The sequence below is a fragment of the Lygodium microphyllum genome, chromosome 3 (genome assembly GCF_053477565.2).
Source record: "Lygodium microphyllum isolate KBCC chromosome 3, Lygodium_microphyllum_v1.1.10, whole genome shotgun sequence".
Taxonomy (NCBI): domain Eukaryota; kingdom Viridiplantae; phylum Streptophyta; class Polypodiopsida; order Schizaeales; family Lygodiaceae; genus Lygodium; species Lygodium microphyllum.
Window position 1 is genome coordinate 129,243,689 of NC_141137.1, and position 22,514 is coordinate 129,266,202.

Here is a 22,514-nt window from a genome sequence, read left to right on the forward strand (position 1 = left end):
GCCCCGAACAACGTAGTATGCTTAACAATTATGATATTCGCTTGTTTTCAAGATTTAATATAAAAGAGAATGAACACTTAAAGCTGAAAATGAAAATTACTCACAAAATTACAGCCATAAAAATGTAAAAGTAATGGAGATAAGATTGAGGGTTGAAGATGGGCAATCCCCCCCTTTCCCCCCCCCCCCCGAAGGAATGTATTTCTGCTCAATCCAAGTCCCTTAGGGAAGAGCTCAGTTACAATCAACCTGAGAGTGAGGAGAAGTAATTCTCACTCTCATAAGATCATGCAAAGATGTACAAATACACATGCATTATCTATTATGCAATGATAAGAATTGATTTCTTTACAGTATGAGAGAAGAAAGAGGGGAAATCAGCCTTTCTCCATCGTTGATCAGCAGTACATGGATAGGGCTTGCTTCTTGTTGCTAAAATGGAAGAAAGAGCTCGAGAAGGAGGTGCTGTAATGAATTTACAGGCTTGTTGTCCTATAAAACAGCAGTGATAGAAGAGGGAATATGGAGGAATTTGATAATGGAGAAGTGGGGGGAGATGATGGGGATGGATGGGGCCAGTTTCTGGCTATCTGTGGGTGCTGTACATGAGTTTACAGCAAAGAAAAATTATGCTGAATGAAAAAAAACGAGCTCTTACCTATAGGAGAGGGAAGAGCTAGTACAAAAGGGGAAAGTGGAGTAGCACAAGACAAGTGTCCAGCCACATGTCATGAGATGTGACAAGTGGTGGGGCACTTGGAAACTTGTGTGACAAGTGTCTTGACACTTGTCTCTTCTCTATGGCCTTCCTTTTTGGGCTGAATACTGTCAAGAATAGAAACAACCAAATTTAGTAAGCACAGTCAGGGTACAGAATTTACTATTTTTAGAATATCATCCCTATTTTTTAGGACTAGCATTTTTAGGCTAATTCGAGGCTCCTAAAATTTAGGAACCTCCTAAAATTTAGAGACCCTCCAATATGGGTGTCATATGAAAGCTTTTTCCATGTACATCGCAAAAACGGTATCAGAATCTTCATGTGACTTTCCTATGCAAAGAAATGTGCAATTCAAGCTTTCAGCCCACACATGCACATTGTACAAGCATTTCATGATCATGCCATCTTGTTGATTGTAACTGTTTGTTCTGGCGGATCTAGCCCACACTTCAAGGCATCAATCCTTTCTGTGTGCGAGTCTAACCCTAATATGCGTGAGTTCTGGTCACAGGCGCCCAATCGGGCCATATAGGTGGAAGTGTGAACTATCTTTTCTCTAACCCACCGCATGGGTCCACCATAACCTGTGACCACTCATCATCAGTGGCCAGCTCAAATGCACTTTTCTTTATATCTAATTAGTGCAAAGAAAACAAATTTAATAAATCATTATATAGACAAATTAATGAAAAAGGTTGACACAGTGCCTCCGTCTCAATCGGCACTCATTGGACACTCATAGCCTACTTCTACCTACCCACCTCTACCCCCTCCTACCTATTAGATATCCACCTCCACCATCTTATCCCCCACATCCATCTTACCCCACCTATCCGACACCTCATTGTTCTAGCTCATCTTTTGCTAAGCATACATTTAATGACAAGACTCGTTTTAACGGGTCAAACTTTACCACTTGGTTGAACTTGATGAGACATGTCCTTGACTCCCAAAACCTATAGGATCTTATGTAAGGGTTGGAAGCCCAACCCGATCCCACACTTGTCCCATACGAGATTATTTGCTCATGGAAGGCTAGGAATCCTCCGCTATTGTTGAGATGATGCAAGGCTTATTGCCTGAGTTTCATTCTCAGCTTTAGCATTTTGACTTAGTGTCTGAGCAATGGGCACACTTGGCTGACCACTATGCGAATCGGAATAGGACCCGTCGTATCAATCTTAACCATGAGCTCCAGCTTTTCAAAATCACTGACAAGGATGACTTGAAAGTCAAGTTGGCTGAGTATCGGCATCTTCTCACTGAATTCTCCACTACGGGGACTTCCAAGTCCTCTGACGATCAGGTCACATTGTTTCTAAATAAACTCCCCATGAAATATTTCAATTTTGTGGAAGGTATAGTTTCAAAGCCTACCATGCCTAAATTCTATAAATTTGAGTGTAAGCTATTGCGTTACGCACGGTTGTGCGATCAGTTTCATATGAATTCCTCTTCATAGGGGGCTCTTGTTGCTCATTCTCAGAAAGGGCAACAAGAGAAGGGAAAACAAAACCAAACCTCCACTCAAAATCAAAATCAAAGTCAAAATCAAAAGGAAAATCAATCCGGGGAATCACAAGGAATATCCCAATCTCTCAATCTTGGGTGGCAGAATGTACCTAAAAAAAATAGGTATTGTCAATCTTGTCAAAAGGCTAGCCATTTTGACGAGGAGTGTCGATCAAAGGTAAGAGGCACAACACCAAAATCAGGCAACCCCCAACAAGGGATGCAAGGTGATGGCAAGGGACAGTTTAAAGGTCAGACTCATATTGCTACCGCTCAGCCATCTCAATTGACAACGTTCTCAACTCCAGAAGAGGGCTTGTCTGACTGGTCTGCAGAGGCCCACATCGTCTCCATAGAGACATCCGATACGAGTCATCCACATCTGTGAGTTGCCTTGTGACGAGGTTACCGCAAAGGTCCACTCATCACAACCGAGCACTTCAGCTCCTATTTGGATTATGAACAATGGAGCTATACATTATATGAATCCTATAGCGGCCATTTTCTGTTCCCGAGCCCCTCCAGCCAAACGGGTCTGCGTAGGAAACAACTCCTCGCTCAAGATTCAGGCTCAAGGTTGCATCAGTTTTGCCACTAACAAGGGTCCGGATCTGGTTTCGCTGGACAATGTATATCATGTCTCTCAGCTTGGGGTGAACTTGTTATCTGTTCAATAACTTTGCTAATTGGGGCAAGCAGTCTTCTTTACAATGACCACAGTTAAGGTCCATGACTCTCAAACTAGTTTAGTGATTGCTCATGGTGAAGCACAACCTAATGGCCTATACCACATGACACATTTTTTGATCGAGCCGACAATTGAGGGCTTTGTGTTCCATAGCTTCCAGGCCTTAGCCACATCTCAGGAGCTTACGAACAATGAGCACCTCTGGCATTTTCGCTTAGGGCATCTTGGTAATGACTCTCTTTATGAGTTGTCACGTCGTGAGCTGGTTAAGGGTTGTTGAGAAACCCTTCACCCTTCACCTACAATTTGCGTTTTTTGCATTTTTGCGGTTTGCGTTTAGGATTTGGAGCCCCAAAAAGGGGCGCCATCCTAGATTGATTGTGCCTATTTATAAGCCACTCTCATTTATTCCTCACGGATGATTCATTCAATCCGTCACCTCTTCTCTCCAGCCTCTCCACTACCCTCACACCCCTTCAGGAGGACATTGCGGTTCGTGGTTCGTGGCTATCTTCATCATCTTCCTTGTGCTACGGCACCCTTGTTCCCTTGTATCACATTCACTCCATGATTCGGAACTTCATCATTCCATTCATCAAAGTTTCTCCTCTCTTCTTTTCTCTTCTCCATGTTTGCCAAATTCACTCCGTGTTCCTCCCCACAAACCCTACTGCCTCGTTGGTACGTCATCTTTTTGACATGGTATCAGAGCTGGATCTGCTCAAACAGCGGCAAAGCTCCTCCACTCCAGTGAAGGCAAAGACCGATGGTGGGTTCGACATCCACTTATCTTCTTCTTCCGCTGCATCAACATCTCGCTTTTGCAGGTTTCAGGTGTTTTCAGCTTGCTGCCCATACCCCTTTCGCGAGGACATCGCAGTCTCAGTTGTCCCTTGCTGTCATCTACAGTCTGGCACCTGTTTCCAACCTTCCACCTGCAATTTGCAGCTGTTTACAGCAGAGCGATTGTTGCTGATCACTCTCCATTCAGAAAACAATCTCGTTTTTGCAAATTTCAGGTATTTCAGCTTGCTACCCACACTCCAAACACAGAGGACATCGCGGTCCAAGCTGGCCATTGTTGTCTACAACAGTCTGGCACCTGTTACCAGCCTATCACACACTGTTTGGAGCTAATTTCAACATATTGACTGCTGCTGCTGTTTTTTCCTGCGTTTTTAGTCTCTCTCTCACTTGCTGCCTGCGTTTTTAGTCTTTCTCTCTCCTGTTGCCTGCGTTTTTAGTCTTTTTCTCTCCTCACCTGCATTTTTCTATTGGTTGCAACCTCTTACTGCTAGTTGCATCCTCCTTTCACTGGCAGCTTACTTCCAGCCCTTCCACTACCCTCCCACCACTTGAGGCAGACATTGCGGTTCGTGCTTCACACTGCCCTCACACCCCTTGAGGCGGACATTGCGGTTTGTGATTCATGGTGGTTGACCTCTTCTTTCTTCAGCAAGGCACACTGGTCTCCATGGCTTCTTTACCAATAGATGACCAGACTACTAGGTGCTCCTACTGTGGCGTCACCGGACACACCACCGATGCTTGCCGACTTCGACCTTTGCTCCCCACCCCTCCGGAGTATATGCGTCTTCCACCAAGCACTCCTTGTGCCACCTCTTCTTTCTGGACCATAGAGATCGTTCTACATTGGCTATGAGAGTACTATGCTCAAGGCAATAAGATGCATCCGATGCGCACTAAGTCCTTTCGAGCACATGGAGGATCAATTGACGCTACGACCTCTTAGAGATCATCGCAATGCCAGCGGCAATCTTCTCCCACTTATTGCTCATTCTGAGCCCCACCCTTCCCCGCCCTCGACTACTCAGGTTCGAGAGACTACCTTTGGGAGCTCTTCAGCACCCCAGATACCTTCTTCGGCACAACCGGTGGCACTTCCTTCATCATCAAACATTTCAGAGTTCGTGATCCATGAGTTTTTGGATTCCCTATCTACTTCAGAGGGGGATGTTATTTCTTTGACCTCATAGAGGGCATCTACTTCTTCTTCGACTTCAGCGGGGGCCCCTACACCTCCCACCTCAGAGGGGGAACCTACTCCACATGAAGCTCTTCACCCATTCTCTACTTTCTTGGGGTGGCTGTCTTCAACCAGTCATCTCTTCTATTGATGCCCACGATCTTCAGGTACCACCTAGATTGGAACCTCGGAGGTTCAGTTGCGACTTGGTGACGAGGCCTTTGTATTCCTTCCAGCATGGATGCACGGAGCTAGTGGCTTCTCTCCCGAGGTTGTGTTTTGGGTTCTCCAATTCACTCTATCTACTGGTCTTTACAGCAGGTTCCCTTTCCGGTGGAAATCTTGGATCTTAGGGGTCCTCTACATCTTCTTGCCTTGGTCACTTGGTTAGCATGAAGCCACCTCCCAAGATCGAGTACGGGCATATCCTTATGGTTCTCGGTGTAGGGAAATGATAGGCACGGAGATCGAGGTAGACAGACCTTACGCGCAGTGAGAGAGACACAGAGAGTGCGAGTGAGCAAAGTAATACCTTTCATTGCATCCCAATGCTTCTTGCCAGGGGTTGCTATGTATCTGCTAACCACTCCCACTGCAAAAGCAATGTCAGGACGTGTAGCAACCATAGCGTCCATCAAACTGCCAACAGCTGAAGCATATGGTATCTTGGCCATTTCAGCCTCCTCATCATCAGATGTAGGGTTGTCCTCTGCACTGAGATTCACATATGGAGGCAATGGAACCCCAATTGTTTTCCCCGCCTCCATATTGAAACGCTACAAAACTTTGGAGATATACTCCTACTGAGATAGATAGAGTAAGCCTTTAGATCTATCTTTGAGTATTCGCATGCCAAGAATATTATTTGCATCACCAAGATCCTTCATGTCAAAGCTGCCATGAAGACTTTGCTTCAATGAATCCAAGGCATGAGTATCCCTGCCAGCAATCAGCATATCATCAATATACAAAACCAAGATAATCACGCTGCCATCTGCTGCCTTCTTGGTGTACAAGCAGTGATCCACTTGACTTCTATGAAAGCCTTGGGACTGCATGAATGTATCAAACTTATGATACCATTCTCTTGGTACTTGTTTCAGCCCATACAAACTCCTTTTGAGTTTACATACCATTTTTTCCTTCCCTTGTTCAACAAACCCTTCAGGTTGCTGCATACATATGTCTTCATGCAGATCACCATGTAAAAACGCAGTCTTTACATCCATCTGTATGAGCTCCATATTGTCAACTGCAACCAAGCCCAAAATGGTTCTCAATGTAGTCATCTTGACTACAGGAGAGAAAATCTCATCAAAGTCAATTCCATGCTCCTGCTTGTACCCCTTTGCAAACAATCTTGCTTTGTACTTAGGTGAGGAACCAGAAGTGACCTTTATTTTGTAAACCCATTTGCATGGAAGGGTTTTCTGCCCTTTAGGCAACTACACCAAGTCCCAAGTGCCATTTTTTTCAAGAGATTCCATCTCTGACAGCATGGCTTTATACCATTTCTTGCTATCCTATCTGTCCATTGCTTCCTTGAAGCAAGACGGTTCACCACAGTCTATCAACATGTCATACTCAACCATATTAATTGCACCAGGAACAAATCTGTCAGGTTGTCTAGTAGCCCTAGACGATCTCCTAACCCAATGGTCATTGTTTGCTGGCTGTTCCTGCAAATTTCCATTTTCAGCATGCTGTCCTAGCACTTCAGCCTGCAAATCAGCGTTAACAGCTTGCTGTCCTGGCTGTTCCTGCACATGTAATGGCTCATTTTCATGGGCAATAACTGGCTGATCATTTCTTGCATTTACAGGTTCATTTACAGTTACAGCAGGTATTTGTTGCTGTACAGCGGGCACATTTTGCTGTCCAAAAAGGTATTTCTTCCCGGAAAACAACCCTATGGACCTCCTCAGTCTTTTCGGGGTGTTTGTGCATGCGATCTTCCCGGAAGATAACGTCATTGCTGCATACTATTTTCCTTTTCTCGGGATCCCACAATTTATACCCCATTTCACCCTCGTCACTATATCCTAGGAAAATGCATTTACACGACTTTGGTTCAAATTCGCTGTGTTTTTCTTTACGAATGTGCACAAAAGCCTCGCAGCCAAACACTTTCAGATGAGCATATGAAGGTGGCTTGCCCGACCACACTTCTTGGGGAACTTCCCCTCCCCCCCCCCCCCCCAAAAAGACTTGTTTGGTGACCGATTAATCAAGTGAACGGCTGTCATAACAGCCTCTGCCCAAAAACCATGGAGTAATGCAGCATGAGACAGCATCGTACGAACCTTATCCTGTATGGTCCGATTCATACGCTCTGCAACTCCATTTTGGGGTGGATTATGAGGGGCTGTGAGCTCCCTCTTTATCCCTTTGCTGTCAAAAAATGCCTGAAAGGCTTTGGACACATATTCCCCACCATTGTCAGAGCGAAGACACAAGTGTCTTATCTGTCTGATTTTCAGCCAATGCCAAGAATTTTTTAAACTTGTCAAGCACTTCATCTTTGCTACGAATAGGGTAAACCCATACTTTTCGTATAGCATCATCGACAAAGGTGACAAAATATTTCTTTTCCCCTGAAGATAATCCTGGCATTTGACATACATCCGAATGTACTAATTCTAGAGGATAAGATTTCAAAGAAAGAGACTTTTTGTGAGAAGTCTGTGCATGTTTGCCATAAATACAATGATCACAGTGCTCAAAATCAGCATAACGAAGACAAGGCAAGTAACCCAAACGAGAAAGCACTTTCATTCCTTTTTGACTCATGTGTCCCAACCGGCCATGCCACAAAGAAACACTTGGCTACTCGATCACGGCAACAACATGGTCACACACACTAGATACATAAGTGGATACAACATATCACTCTTGCAACCTCTAGCAATAACCCTAGATCCCTTACAGATCTTCCATTTTCCATCACCAAAGGTGGTATGAAAACCATCATCATCTAGCTGCCCTATGCTAATCAAGCTCTTCTTGAGCTAAGGTACATGCCGTACATGTCGAAACTCTAACTGCACACTGCCAATACCTGCAATCTCACATGCATAGTTGTCCCCAAGATGGAAAACACCATGTCGACCCCCTGTATACGCGGAAAACCACTCACAATGAGGAGTGACATGAAAGGAAGCACTTGAATCAAGAATCCATGTATACATGTCATCATCTGTATCTGCAAGTAGAGTATGTGCACCAAAATGTGAAGAGACAAAGAGTACATCACTCCCACTGTCACTGTCATGAGTGACTACATTCACCTCTTCAATTTTTACACTGCTTTTCTTAGGTTGACTGTCCTTCTTCTCTTCCTTGCAGTCATCTGTCTTCTTGTCTTTTGCTTTCTCTTTCTTCCATTTGTAGCAATCACGTTTAAAGTGACCCTTCTTGCCACAATGATGGCATTCAACATCTTTTCCACATGATTTACTGCGTCCCTTGCCATCATATTTGCCCTTTTGCTGTGATCTGTCCCTAGTATGCAAAGCACTGGAAGACTTACCGGATGCATTGTTCTACCGATTCATCTCTTCCATAAGTAGAGCACTCTCTACATCAGCATACAAAAGGACCACATTAGAATTGCTCATAGCAGTTCTGAATGTATCCCAACTCTCTGGTAGAGTGGAAAGCAAAAAAGTAGCCTTAAAATCCTCATCAATCATGAACTTCAAGGCAACCAGCTGGCTGAAAATGGAGTTAAACTCACTCAAGTAAGTAGACATTGCTGTACCTTCTTTCATGTGCAAATCCATAAGCTTTTTCAACCAATACACTTTACTTGCAGCACTCTTCTGTGCATACAGTTCTTCCAGTCTAGTCCATATAGCATATGCAGAATCCAAACCTTCAATGTTGAAGAGCAAGGCATCAGAAATCGATAGCTCTATGGTTGAGCGTGCAAGCTCATTCAACTCATCCCAATCGTCCTGATCCATGTCCGCAAGCTTTGCCCCTTTAGTTTTGATCGGCTTTGCCTACTTCTTTTGTAACAGGATATTGTAGCACTGTTTTTGCCACACTACAAAATTATGTGCGCCTTCAAGCTTCTTTATATGCATCAAATTACTGCTGTCATTGCTGCCAGCCATGGTTTTCAGCTCAAATGTGACCAAAAAACCAGTAAATGCAGACCCAAATTGTCACCCAAGTGACGAAGGTACAAACAAGTACCAATCAGCAATAAATGACCACGCAGAAGTACAGATTTCAGATCTGTAATTCAGTTTTCAGAAGCAGCAAACCAAGTGCTACAGCATTATCCAACTGATTACAGCTGTTCCAAAGGGCATGTGCATCACATTACATGAGAAATCCCAAAATTTCAGCTGCAATTTCTGTTGTACGTGTACCCACGGGCATAAAATTCGACACGAATGGCCAGAAGCCCCAAAATTTTTGCTCAAAAGCGTCAAACACACATCTGCGTTTCCTCTATCATGCATAGGACTATCCAATAAAGCAATTTCAGGAAAATCCCCAAATTTCACCAAGTGTTGATGTCCAAATTGCACAGAATTCAACCTGCATATACATAAAATGACCAAATGCTGCACAAATTTTGCCCAAATCGCAAAAGCCCCAAATTGCACGGGGTCCAATGTGCCTCAATGTCGAGAAATTGGGTCAATTTCAGCCCAATTTGTGCATGTACATGAAAAGCCCCAAATGTCGGGGACAAAATGTCACAAATTCCTGCAATTTCCGAGACAAATATCACTCTTGCATCTTGCTCGCACCAAATCTGGACAAATCCCCAAATTTTCCAAGTCCTGCATGCATTAATTTTAGTGAAATTGAAAGAATTTCACTAAAATGTGAAAAAACCCCAAAATTCCCGAGCAAAAGTGCACCGTCTTTGCAATTTCTGAGTCAGATTGTCCAATTCTGTGTTGAGATCCCCAAATTCGAGAAAAGCCCCAAATTTCTGAGTCGATTTTGCACAGATCTGAGATCTTGAGCTTACGTGCCCGAAACCCCGTCAGTGGGTAAAGCAATTTTTTTTTTAAATGTTGAATTTCGAAAAAATCTGACGGGGACAGTTCTGTTGACCCACCATGCGTTGCCTGACCGTCACACCTGCCGGCAGGTCGCGCTTGTCAACGCCTGCTGCAGTCCCGTCGCCGTTCGCACTAGCCGCCGTGACCCGTGTGCCTAGAACCCCGCCGGCTTCCGTTTGAAGCACGTCGCCTGTCCGTCACGGGCTGGTCGCAGCTCGTCAGCACCCACTCGCTGCTACCGGACTTGCCGCCCAATCATGAGCACCCGCACTGGTCTTCTTCACGACCTGTTCGTTGGCTATTTACACAACCTATGCATTGGTCTTTTGTATGCGACTTCTTCCTGCAACTATAGCCTCTGGTCAACAGCTTCTCGTCTGTCAGGCTTGCAACTGGCAACTAATGCTTGTGGCCTAAGCAAACCATTGTGGCTCTGATACCAGTTTGTAGGGAAAGGATAGGCACGGAGATCAAGGTAGACAGACCTTACGCGCAATGAGAGAGACAGAGAGAGTGCGAGTGAGCAGAGTAGAGTGAATACGTTTTTTGGTACAATGACAAGAGTACCACTTTAGGTTTTAGACAGATATATGTATGAAAGTACAATGTGCTAAGGGTGTGTTCACACCCGTGCACATACAAAAGGCACGATGGCCCTTTATTCCCAACACTCGGCACCACACAAAGTCCGACATTCCTCCTATGCATTGCATGTTTTCATCATCTTTGTACTAGGGCACTTCGGCAAGTGAACAATTTCTCCACGAGGGACACTGTCCAAGTGGCACCTACTCCATGAGTATTCTTCAGCATGTAGCATTGCATCTTTACCTCACTCTTCTCTTGTTCCCCTTTTTGGGCCCGAGAGGGGGTGTTGAGAGACCCTTCATCCTTCACCTACAGTTTGCGTTTTTTCGGTTTGCGTTTAGGGTTTGCAGCCCCAAAAAGGGGCGCCATCCTAGATTGACTGTGCCTACTTATAAGCCACTCTCTCATTTATTCCTCACGGCTGATTCATTCAGTCCATCACCTCTTCTCTCCAGTCTCTCCACTACCCTCACCCCCCTTCAGGAGGACATTGCGGTTCGTGGTTCGTGGCTGTCTTCATCATCTTTCTTGTGCTACGGCACCCTTGTTCCCTTGTATCACATTCACTCCATGATTCGGAACTTCATCATTCCATTCATCAGAGTTTCTTCTCTCTTCTCTTCTCTTCTCCATGTTTGCCAAGTTCACTTCATGTTCCTCCCCGCAAACCCTACTCTCTCGCTAGTACGTCATCTTTTGACAAGGGCCTTCCACGCCTGAAGCTAGCTCGCGATGTTTATAAAGCATGTCAACTCGGGAAGCATCACCATACCACAAGCATGAAAGAAAGCAAACACTCAAAGAACTCAAAACGATTTGATTTATTGATTCACAAAAGTTGTTTACACAAACTCGAATTCGCCCGGCTACTCAATGCTCGGAACAAACTCTTAACACATCTCAGAGCTATGCTCACACTCCACGATGCTCGCTCCAACTCTTTGACTTCAATGCACATAACATGGTAGTCCACTGCAGTCACACACTTATAGTGCTCCAACTTGAAGTGATGAATCAACACATGATAGGCACTCACGACCAGTATAGCTGTCAATACAATCAGACAAACACAAGCTTATAGTGCTCCAACTTGAAACGATGAATCAACACATGATAGGCACTCAGAACCAGTATAGCTATCAGTACAATCAGAACCAGTGTGTATTGGAGGTAAAACTCTATTCCAAATCCAATATGCTGAAGGCCCTCAACAATACCGAGACTTCAGAGCGCTTTCATGTTAAAGACAAGATGAAGAATGGTAACTCTCATTTGTTTCTTTGTCCTGAAAAGGTAACAGCAACTCTCAAAAGCTCCAAGCTTTTTTATTGCAACAACTCATGAAGCATTCAAATCTGTTTTATTTCCCGTAAGTGCCATGACAATGTTTGGACTTCCATGTTTCTGAAGCTCATTGACCCAAAATTGAGCTTTCTGATATGTTTCCTGGTTTGTAATATCATAAACTACAACTGCAGCTGACGCTCCTCTATAGTGAAAGGGTGCTCATGATGCATCTCTCTCTTTGGCTGGGTCTGAGCTCAGTGTTAGTCCTTATGTTTGTTCTTTATGCTTGTATGCTTGTGTATGTGTGCAGGATGGATCTAGGGGATCACTGACATTCAGCTGTGTTTTCAGGCTGCAACCTGAATGCTGCCTGCTGCACTTTTCTGGATGTCCCATACCTGCGTCTCCAGCAGTAGGAGGTCTGTCATCATCAGTATTTGCATCTAGAGCTGCCAACGAGTCTTTAGCCTCCTGTGTTTTGACAGTCCCTCAACAAACCTCACATCATGTTGAGGTGCTTCTTAGATTGATTCATGTTGATCTTTGTGGGCCGACATCCACTGCCGCCTTGAACGGTGTGTTGTACTTCTTTTTTATAGTGGATGATCATTCTAGATACATGTGGGTGTATTTTCTCAAGCATAAGTCAGATGCTTTCACATATTTTTCTACTTGGGTGCTGCTAGTTCATAACCAAACTAGTCGTCGTGTCAATTGCATGAGGAGTGATAGCGGTGGTGAGTTCATCTCCCACGAGTTTTCTGAGTTTCCACAGAAGCATGGCATCTCCCGCCAGCTCACCTCTACCAACTCACCTTCTTAGAATGGAGTCGCAGGGCGTAGGAACCGGACAGTCATGGAAATGGCACGCTCTATGCTGTTCGCAGTAGAGCTCCCTGAGTGCCTTTGGGTCAAGGCTATTAACACTTCGGTGTACATCCTCAACCAGTGCCCCACTACGGCTCTTCCTCAGAAGACCGCGTAGGAGCCATTTTTTGGCTCTCGGCCTGTTATTTCCCACTTCAGAGTCTTCGAGTGTCATGCGTACACACACACGCGCCTGATGACAAGATAGGAACGCTCACTCCCTAAGCTAATCTCCTTATTTTTGTGGAATATTCCTCTGAAGCGAAATCCTATCGTTTGTTTGATCCTCCAAACAAGGTGATCATTAGGCGGGATGTTGTCTTTGAAGAGAGGGATATTGTGCAGTCCTCTGCACCGAATTCCAATCCGATTCCATCTTCCACATCATAAGAGATCGTGCTTGCAGAGCTTGGCCTACTTTCCGCTCCCGACATTTCCGCTGATTCTTCTGCTCCCAGGCCCCTCCGCGAGACCCATTACCTCACTAGTACTAGCAAACCATGTGGGATTCGGGGATCCTACTACCGGATTCCACTCCGAAGGGACCTAGAAGATCTGCCCGGCTTGCTCCTCAGGCATCATTTGCGTCGTTGTTTACACCTAATTATATAGCGCATTCTGAGCCAGATACATGGCAGGAGGCTCTTCAACACTCTCAATGGCGAGAGGCCATGGAGAAGGAGCTAAAGAGCATTGACCGAAATGAGACTTGGACATTAGTGAATCGTCCGAGCCACAAGAAAGTCATCGGAACAAAGTGGATTTTCCAAACCAAGCTAAAAGTTTATGGGACTTTAGACAAGTACAAGGCTCACCTTATCGTGCAAGGGTTTCGACAGAAGTATAGCATTGATTATGAAGAGACCTTCGCCCCTACTAGCAGTTGACTTCCTTTCGTTTGCTACTCACACTAGCCACTCACCATAGTTGGCCGATACATCAAATGGATGTCAAGAGTGACTTCTTGAACGGTTTCTTAGAGGAGGAAGTCTATGTGGAGTAGCCACCGGCCTTTCCTTCAGGGAACCCTAGGGATAAGGTATTCTGCTAGCATAAAGCTCTTTATGGGCTGAAACAAGCCCCACCATCTTGGTTCCATAGGATGAATGAGTTATTGCAGACTCACGGATACCATTCTACCCCTTATGACCCAAACTTATATATTCGATCTACTGCAAAGGGGGTTAGCTATATCCTGCTATACGTTGATGACTTACTCATCACAAGCTTAGATACTGCTACCATAGCGGAAATCAAGGCTAAGTTTAAAGTTACATTTGAGATGACGAGCCTTGGTTTGTTGTCCTATTTCTTGGGGATGGAGATAGTTCGTTTTGGGGGCTGTATTTTGTGTCACGACAGAACTACACATTTCAGTTCGCGAAACAGTACACTTCGAATCAGACATGGCCAGTGGCCACGCCTCTAGATCCTACTGTCCACTTGTCGAAGGATACCCTAGGACAACCCTTCGATGAACATGCCTATCGTTCTATTGTAAGAAAACTTCTTTGGTTAATTCACACTAGGCCAGATTTAGCTTACTCAATTAGCATACTCAATCAGTATTTCACAACACCCAGGATGTCACAATGGATTGCATATCTTCGTGTATTGCGTTATTTGCAGTGTACTTATTCTTATGGTTTGACATATGGTTCCAGTTTATGTTTGCAAGGGTACACTGATTTTAATTGGGCAGGAGATCCCGACACCCGGCGTTCCCATGGCAGCTATCTCTTTACCTTGGGCACGACTCCCATTTCTTGGTCCAGCCGTAAGCAAGAGACAGTGGCGGCTTCCACGGCCAAGGCTGAGTGTTGAGCTCTCTTCAATGGCACCACCGAGGCTATCTATCTGAGGAGTTTACTGGCAGCGCTTCACTTTCCATGTGACTCTCCCATAGTTGTCTACTATGACAACTAGAGTACCATTGCCCTTGCGAGCAATCCAACCATCACACCACAGACACAACATGTGGGATTCCATTTCCACTTTTCCAAAGAGCAAGTTGAGCTAGGCACTATTCGCCTAGAGTTTATGCCATCATCAGATAATTTTGCAAATATCTTGACCAAAGTGATCAACCGGCCGGTTCTTCAGTACCTTCTACCCAGGATCGGCTTGGGTACACCCTCCCCTACTTCAACTTGACGGGGAGAGGGTGCTTCCCTCTTGCTTTCCCTTCAAGTTTGAGAGAGGGCGGCTTCTACTCTTGATAGTGACAGTGATGATGCTTACAGTTTCTTTTTTACATTACATTCATTTATTCTTTTATATTGTATTATGGACATTTCTAACTTCATCCGCACTGTCAAGATGACATGATTGTAAAAGGACACTTGGACAAATGAATAATTTTCCTGCGGAGGCACTGTCCAAGTGGCACCGTTGCATAGCATATTGCATGAGCATGATATCTTGCATGTCCCTTTGCATTACCCCGTGCATTGGCATTCTATTTATGTAAACATGCATCTGTGCGCATTTATCCCTTTTCGGTCATTTGCAGTGGTCAACATTCGGATCCACCATATTCGTGGCATTGCACATGGCAATCTTTCCCAACTTGCTTGCTTGCTTTGCTTGTCTTGCTTGCTTGATATATTTGCTATACACCCACCTTCGCCATTTTCTTTTTCACCGACACCCAATAACAGCAGGGATAGTATGCTTGTCTTGTGAAGGTCTTCGGTCTGAATGTCCCTTATCACTCTCCCATTTGGGGCACGAATACTCAATAGGAGGAAAACAAATTTGAAACCCTTACTTAATGCTTGCTTAATCTATCAAACCTAAAAAGCCCTTTTTTTTTTTAACCCAAAAAAAAAATCCATAGCTGATTCCATTCACCTTTGTAGGGCTTGGTAGGCTACTGGGTAGCTGACGTGCACCCTTTGTCCAATGCCTTGTCCTCTCTAAGGTGATCACTTGGACTCCCTTGGTAAGATAACCATCGCCTCTGTAGTCTTAGTAAACCACTGGGCAGCCGACATGCACCCTTTGTCTGATGCTCTGGCTGCTTTGGGGTGGGACGCCTTGGGGTAAAAGATAAACCAAGAAAGGGCTTGACTGGCCTCTATTCTCATGGCACCGATGTTGGGCTTAAGAGAGGATGTTGAGCTAAAAATGCATTAGCTTTACTTAAATAGCCCCAAAACATGCTTAATTAATGAAGAAACCTTGTTTATTTAAAAGAAACGCGATCCTAGAGAGTTTCTGTGTCCCATAAGCACAAACCCACTTGGGAGGGCCCAAACTTTCTATAAATACGTATGTTGCCCTCCATTCTGTCTACAATCTCGTTTTTGCAAATTTCAGGTGTTTCAGATTGCTGCCCACACCCCGTTTGCAGAGGACATCTCAGCCGAAGCTGTCCATTACTGTCTCCATCAGTTGGTGCCTGATTTCCAGCCATCTTCACGCAGTTTGGAGCTGATTCCAGCTAGGCGACTGTTGTTCCTGTGCAAACCTACTGCCGTACAGCCTACCATGTCATCACAGTCCTATAGTCTGCGTTTTTAGACTTTCTCTCTCCTGCATGCTGTACTGCCTACGTTTTTAGTCTCTCACTTGTTGCCTGCGTTTTTAGTCTTTCTCTCTCCTCATTGCTATCTGCACCAGACCCAGCTTCTCACTGTTGCGTTTGCTGGTGTTACATCCGGAGGCTGCCTTGCTGCAATTCGAGATCCGTTCAGAGTACGACACACTCTCCAGCTCATTACCCCTGCCCTGATCCTTGAGATACAAGAGTTCAAGGTACAGTATTCATTCACTACATAGTGTGTTTGTTGCATGAGCATCGTATATTCAATAGTCATATCACTTCACTCATTCACTGTGTTCATTGTCTCTGAGTTACCCTAACCCTAACTGTGTTCTTTTATCAGTCTGTGCTTTGTCGTACGGTTTCTATTTATGTTTCTATGTTAGGGTATTTCTTTACAGTGACCCCCTCTAAAACTAGAGGAGAAAGATCCCCCTCTCAGAAAGGAGAGAGAGAATCCAAAAACTCATGAATGACAGCCTCAGATGTGTCCAATGATGGAGGGACCGATGGTGTTGCCAAAAGAAGGTACCTAAGGCTGCAATGGAATAGAGGCTAGATAGCTCCTAGAGGTGACCTTTTGAATGTGAGCACAAGAGTGATGGTAGGAAGGGTATCACAAATTATCTCCTCAATAGCCTCATCAGAGTTAGTGTCCATGGAGTCATACGAGGGAGAAGTGAATATGTGAAACCCTATGGAGCTACGGGTGGATAACAATCTCTCTCCCTTGGTGGAGTAGACTGCAAAGCCAAAGAAGTCAAACAATCTGTGTCTTTCAATTTAGCAAAGTACCAAAGAGGTCGTAACTAACAACCATTGTCCCTTAATGGAGTGAACTATGAAGCCAAAGGAGTCGAACAACCTCTATCTCTTGGTGTAGCAAACTACCAAAAAGGTGGTATCTAACAAACTTTGTCTCTTGGTGAGGCGGCCTGCGGAGCTAAGGGTCATGGAAGCCACTAGACTTGAAAGTAGGTGGGGGAAACCTTCATAGCATATTGCAATGTGTTCTCAAACAGGGCTTATTGATTCATGAGGTCTTATAGCCTCCTTTTGCTTACAAGATATCAATGCGATCATGTGCATCTTATTTCCCTGAGCATTGAACTGTGAAAGTCAATACAAAACAATCAATCACCCAGAATGACAAGGTGACACAAGGAGTGGACATAGTTGTCAAGTACGAAAGGTATGATATGGTACAGTATGATAAAATACAGTAATAAACGGTACCTTATGATTTTATAAGGTACGGTAAAATATTGATACGAAAAAAAATTATCATGATTTTTTTAAACCATAAATCATTAAATAATAGAATACATGTTTAAAGTGAAAATAGTCATTTCATTACAAAATAAGATGAATACACGAGGGTGACCATCGCGGTCGCATGGGTTGCACGAAACATGCAATACATCATGCAACTACTACAGTCTAGTGTATCATGGTAGCATCATCCATGTGGATACAATAATAGTAGAAACAAAAAAGAAAGAGACCTATGAATCTATGACGAGGCATCACTATCATCATCATCATTAGAACCATCTAAATGCTCATCATGAGAGTATGAAGATGACTCCTTGGCATCGGATGATAAGACACACTCATACTCGTACTCACTAGTGAGGTTACCATCATCATCAAATGATGACTCCCTAGATGGCGGCCATATAGGCAAGAGGGGATGTCATCATGAGGCATAGGATGCGAGCTACTAGAGCCCCATCTTACATATGTCTGCAAGCCACTCGAACCACCCCTCCTCAATGTTGGAGGGCGTCGAATGACCATGCTCCTACTACCACCTACTCGAACTCCTCGCCCACGACTACACTGACTGTGAGTGTCACGAGTATTTGCTGCTATAAGCTCTCTATAGAGCATCTCCATCTCCTAATGTACACTTGGAAGAGAGTCGCTCATCAACTTGAATGTATCAACATTCACCTACACAATGCATGTAAGATTGTAAATGAAAAGTCTAAATAGTAAAGTATAAACTTCAAAGTTCAAAATTCAAAACAATAAATTTTAAATTTTATGGTTGAGTAATTGAACTTTACCTACTTCGGACTACCCAGGCTCGAGCCCTCGTCATACATAAGTTAGCGCAACAATAGACTAGCCACTCTAACTTTTGTGTGCTAAGCCAATTGCGAATCTTTGTGAATGAGAGAATAGACACTCAAGTTTCTCTCACATGCACCCGAAGAGCAATCCTGGGCAAGGACCCTCATGGCTAAGGGCTAAAGGGTGCATATCCAAAGTTTTACGAACAAAATAAAGGTTTCATAAGTGTCTCTCTTCTCCAACAAGTGGGAGAAACAAAAGCCACATGCCCTCTCTGATCTGCATAGCATCCTAGCTCCTCCAGCACTGCATTGTGGTCATCCACAGGGACCACACGAGTCAAATAAGCAAGCTGGTCCGAACCGAGCTCTCTATCATCTATGACCGCCAGTGACTTATAGGCCCGATGTACCAATGCGGCAAAACCATGTATGGGCTTATGCATCCATGCCTATCTCCTCTCTACTATCTTCTAAAACATGTGCACGTTGTGTCTCTATGATCACTGTAGAAGCACGTGCCTCCACCAATGCCACTCTAAATAAGTGAACAAGAAGGCCCATGGTGGACCCCTCGCAATCACTCATACACAACACCCTATAAAAGGGAGTCATGACAATGACAACGACTGACTTTTTGCCAAAACTGCTCGTTAAAGCACGAGTGATGCATGGCTTTGGCCTCCTCTCTCTCATGGTCACCTAACTCATTCAATAGAGTGGACACTACTCTGGGACCGCACCTCACAAGGACACTCCAGCAATAACCACATGTAAGCAAAGCGAGTTGAAGAAGGCTTCTTCAACTCAAGTGTGCTATACTCACGATACATCGTAAGCACCTTTACCTTTACCACCATAAAGAAAGTAACAACTATTGTAGCTTTGCGGACCACCCTCTTCACCCACTTGAGCTTTCCAATGTCCTCCATGAGCAAGTCCAAACAATGACATGCACATGGAGTCCACACAATCATGGGAAACTCCGCCTTAAGCAAACGGCCCATGCACCGATAATTAGATGCATTGTCGATAACAACTTGCACCACATTCGAGGGGCCCACCTACAACCACAATTTACAAATTTACAAGTATACTAGCAATACTTAGAGGTTAGAGAGAGAAAGAGAGAGTTAAGCCTTTCGAGTTTCAACTTTCAAGATTCAAAAATGAAGAGAGATGGGGGTTGGGGCCCAAGGGAAAAGAGAGAATCGAGATAGATATTAGACTCTAGAGAGAAATTAGAACAGGCAAATAGATAGTTATGGATAAATCAATTAAAAGCCAATGTATACCTCAATGATAGCTTGCCGAATGTGGCAGTAGATGAATGCGCCCGTCATTTTCCTTCCCCTCTTGCTAATATCTATGGCCTACAAAAAGTAAGTACCGAGTGGACATGAGACATGTATGTTGATGATGCCCCGTTTCTTATGATCACTCCATCCGTCAGTGAGAATGGAGCAATCATATTTTATCCATGTGTCCTGAATAGGATCAAGGGCTCTATCAATCTTCTCCTCCTTTTCATCAATCTTTTTCGTACTTGTGTCGTTGGATGTGACACCGGTCCATCCTTCACATGGATCACATTGGCAATGCCTTTTACCATCTTCCATTGCTCTTGCTTTAGAACATTGAATACAAAATTGCACTCAATCACCGTGTGTGCAATTTCAATGTCCGCAAGTCGTTGCCTTTCTCTAAAAAAGGCAACCAATTCATGCACATAACCGCGAGCTTGAGAGAGAGAGAGAGAGAGAGAGGATTGTCTCTCCAGCATTGCATGAGCCTCCACTCCTTGTCTTTTACCACAGATGGATGTGGATGTGGAGCCCCCACCACCAATGATAGAGGCCTCTCCCACATCGGTTGAAGACACGCCCACATTCAATTCTTCCTCGTTAGTATGCATAGGAGTTGGTGCCAAGAGCCACTTCCTACTCCTCTTGTGGATAATCTCCTCCGTGATGTTTTGAGGGATCTCCTTGCATGTTGGAGAAGTCAAGTTGTACCACTTGTATAGCGCTTCCTGCAATACTTGCATGTCCAATGGTTGGACTTCTTTGTATCCCTCTCCTGATGGATCGCATGCAAATTGAAGGCCTCGAGTCATGGTGCCAATGACAGATGAAGAGGCCCGGGGAGAGAGAGAGAGAGAGAGAGAGAGAGAGAGAGAGAGACGCTTGAGTCTTGACTCTTGAAACTTGAAAGTTGAAAGAGAGGAGAGGCCAAAGGGTTGGGGTAAAGTTGAAAGAGCAAGAGTGAGAGAGATGGGATGGGAGATGAGAATGGCAAATGCTTTGATAGGGTGCGAGAAAGAGGGGATGGGAGACGAGAATGACAAATCACAAGTCAATTCAAGATCCAAGAGAGGAAGATGAGAATGGCAAATGCTTGCTCAATTGGTGTGGCAGCATGGCGGAGAGGAGCACCTTTTGCAGATGAGAGTGTCAGAGTGCAGCGGTGCGGAAGCGTAGGACTGAGAGAGAGAGAAGAGAAAGAAAGAGACAGTGGACGATGAAGATCTGCTGTATAAAGAGTGCTGAATACAAAGATATGCCGATATATACACGGGCGCAGTGCGCTGGATTGCGTGTCTCCACCTCGACGATGCAACCTGCTGTTCACCTCGAAGTCCGCTGCAGTCTGCACTGCCTCCTGTCTGAAATCTGCGAACAGAGACGGAATCTGCGCGTGTCACCGGTCTGTAATCTGCGAGCAAAGAAGTGTATCAGACTGCTGAAGAAGTCGAGTATAAATAGCCGAAAACGAGACAAAAAACAGGGCACCAGAAATGCCCAGTCGGCTGCATTAAATGCAGCCGACTGCCTGCTGCAGGTCGGACTGCCACGTGGCAGTCCGACTGTGCAGTCCAACTGTCTGTCCGACTGCACCAGGCCACCTGCCCTGCTGCCCCTGATCAGGCTATGATTTGATCTCTAACACCCCCTCTCAGAGCCTGGGCAGGGCAAAAGCCTGAGGGATCTCGAATGTCTCCGAAGTAGAGCCTGAGGAAGTGCCTTCGTAAACAAATCCGCAAGATTGTCCTCCGTCTTGCAGTACTCCACAGTGATGGTCTCATCCAGAAGCTTCTCTCGGATGAAGTGGTACTGGATCTCTCTGCGTTCTCTCTCTCTCAGTCCTACGCTTCCGCACCGCTGCACTCTGACATGGTCAGGGCAATCCTTCTTCCAATGGCCAGTCTTTCCACAAATATGGCATGTGGAGTCTTTGTCTTTGTCCTTCTTGGACTTGTTATCCCCCTTCTTCTTCTTTTGGTCCTTCCCCTTCTTCTGAGAGGCTTGACCTATCAGCACCTCCGACTTGGAAGCATTCTGTCCCTTTAACTGTTTCTCTTGGTCCAAGACCATAGGAACCAACTCTTCCCAACGAAGAGTAGACTCTCGCCCCGAAGCAATAAGGGCAGAGTAAAATGTACCGAATCGTGGCGGCAACTGGGACAATAGTGTGATCGCCATGTCTTCGGAGGAAATCGGCTTCCCCGCATTCTGAACCTGCATCTGAAGCTGCCTTAGCTTGTTAATGTGCTCCCACAGCGAAGAAGACTTATTTACGGACAAGGTCCGCATCTGTACCTCCAAAGAAACCCGCTTCATTAGGGTCATCCGATTGTACATCTGATCAAGCTCCAGCCATATCTCCCGAGCCACCGTCAAGTGCTCGATGTGAGCAATCACGGCTGTAGTGCATGATAGAAAGAGAAAGGATCGAATCCTGGCATTCAGTTTGTCCCAATGAGACTGGGCCTTGGCCAACTCCACACGAGCATCGGAAGAGAGTTTGGACTCATCTCTTACCGAGGGCCGGTCAATCTCCTCCTGTACCAACTCTGCCAAATCATAGGACTCAAGGATGGCCAACATCATGACGCGCCAAATGCGGTAATTGTCGCCGTCGAGCTTCTGATCTGCAGGAAGAGCCAGTAAGACAGGCACCTTCCGCGGTCCATAATCGCCTGGAACTCCAAGTCAATCTCTGTAGACATCTTCACCTGCAATGCCTTCACAAACGCAAAAGCAGCCCCCTCTGACTGGGAAAACTCAGCCTGCTACGGCTCTTCTGCGTCCTGAATCTTCTTCACCCGCCGGAGGCGATGAAAAAGCAAAACCTGCACTTGTAGGCTGAAAACTCAAACTTCCTCCGCGTCAAACAGCAGTAAACAGCAGCAAATCCACCACCTGTACTCCT

At 45.1% G+C, this 22,514-nt stretch overlaps 1 protein-coding gene across 1 annotated transcript in view; it reads right to left on the reverse strand.

Moving 5' to 3' along the window:
- ARC3 (GTP binding protein) overlaps positions 1–22,514 on the reverse strand; it is a 185,814-nt gene that overhangs the window by 159,095 nt on the left and 4,205 nt on the right. The gene's annotated exons all lie outside the window — the stretch shown is intronic.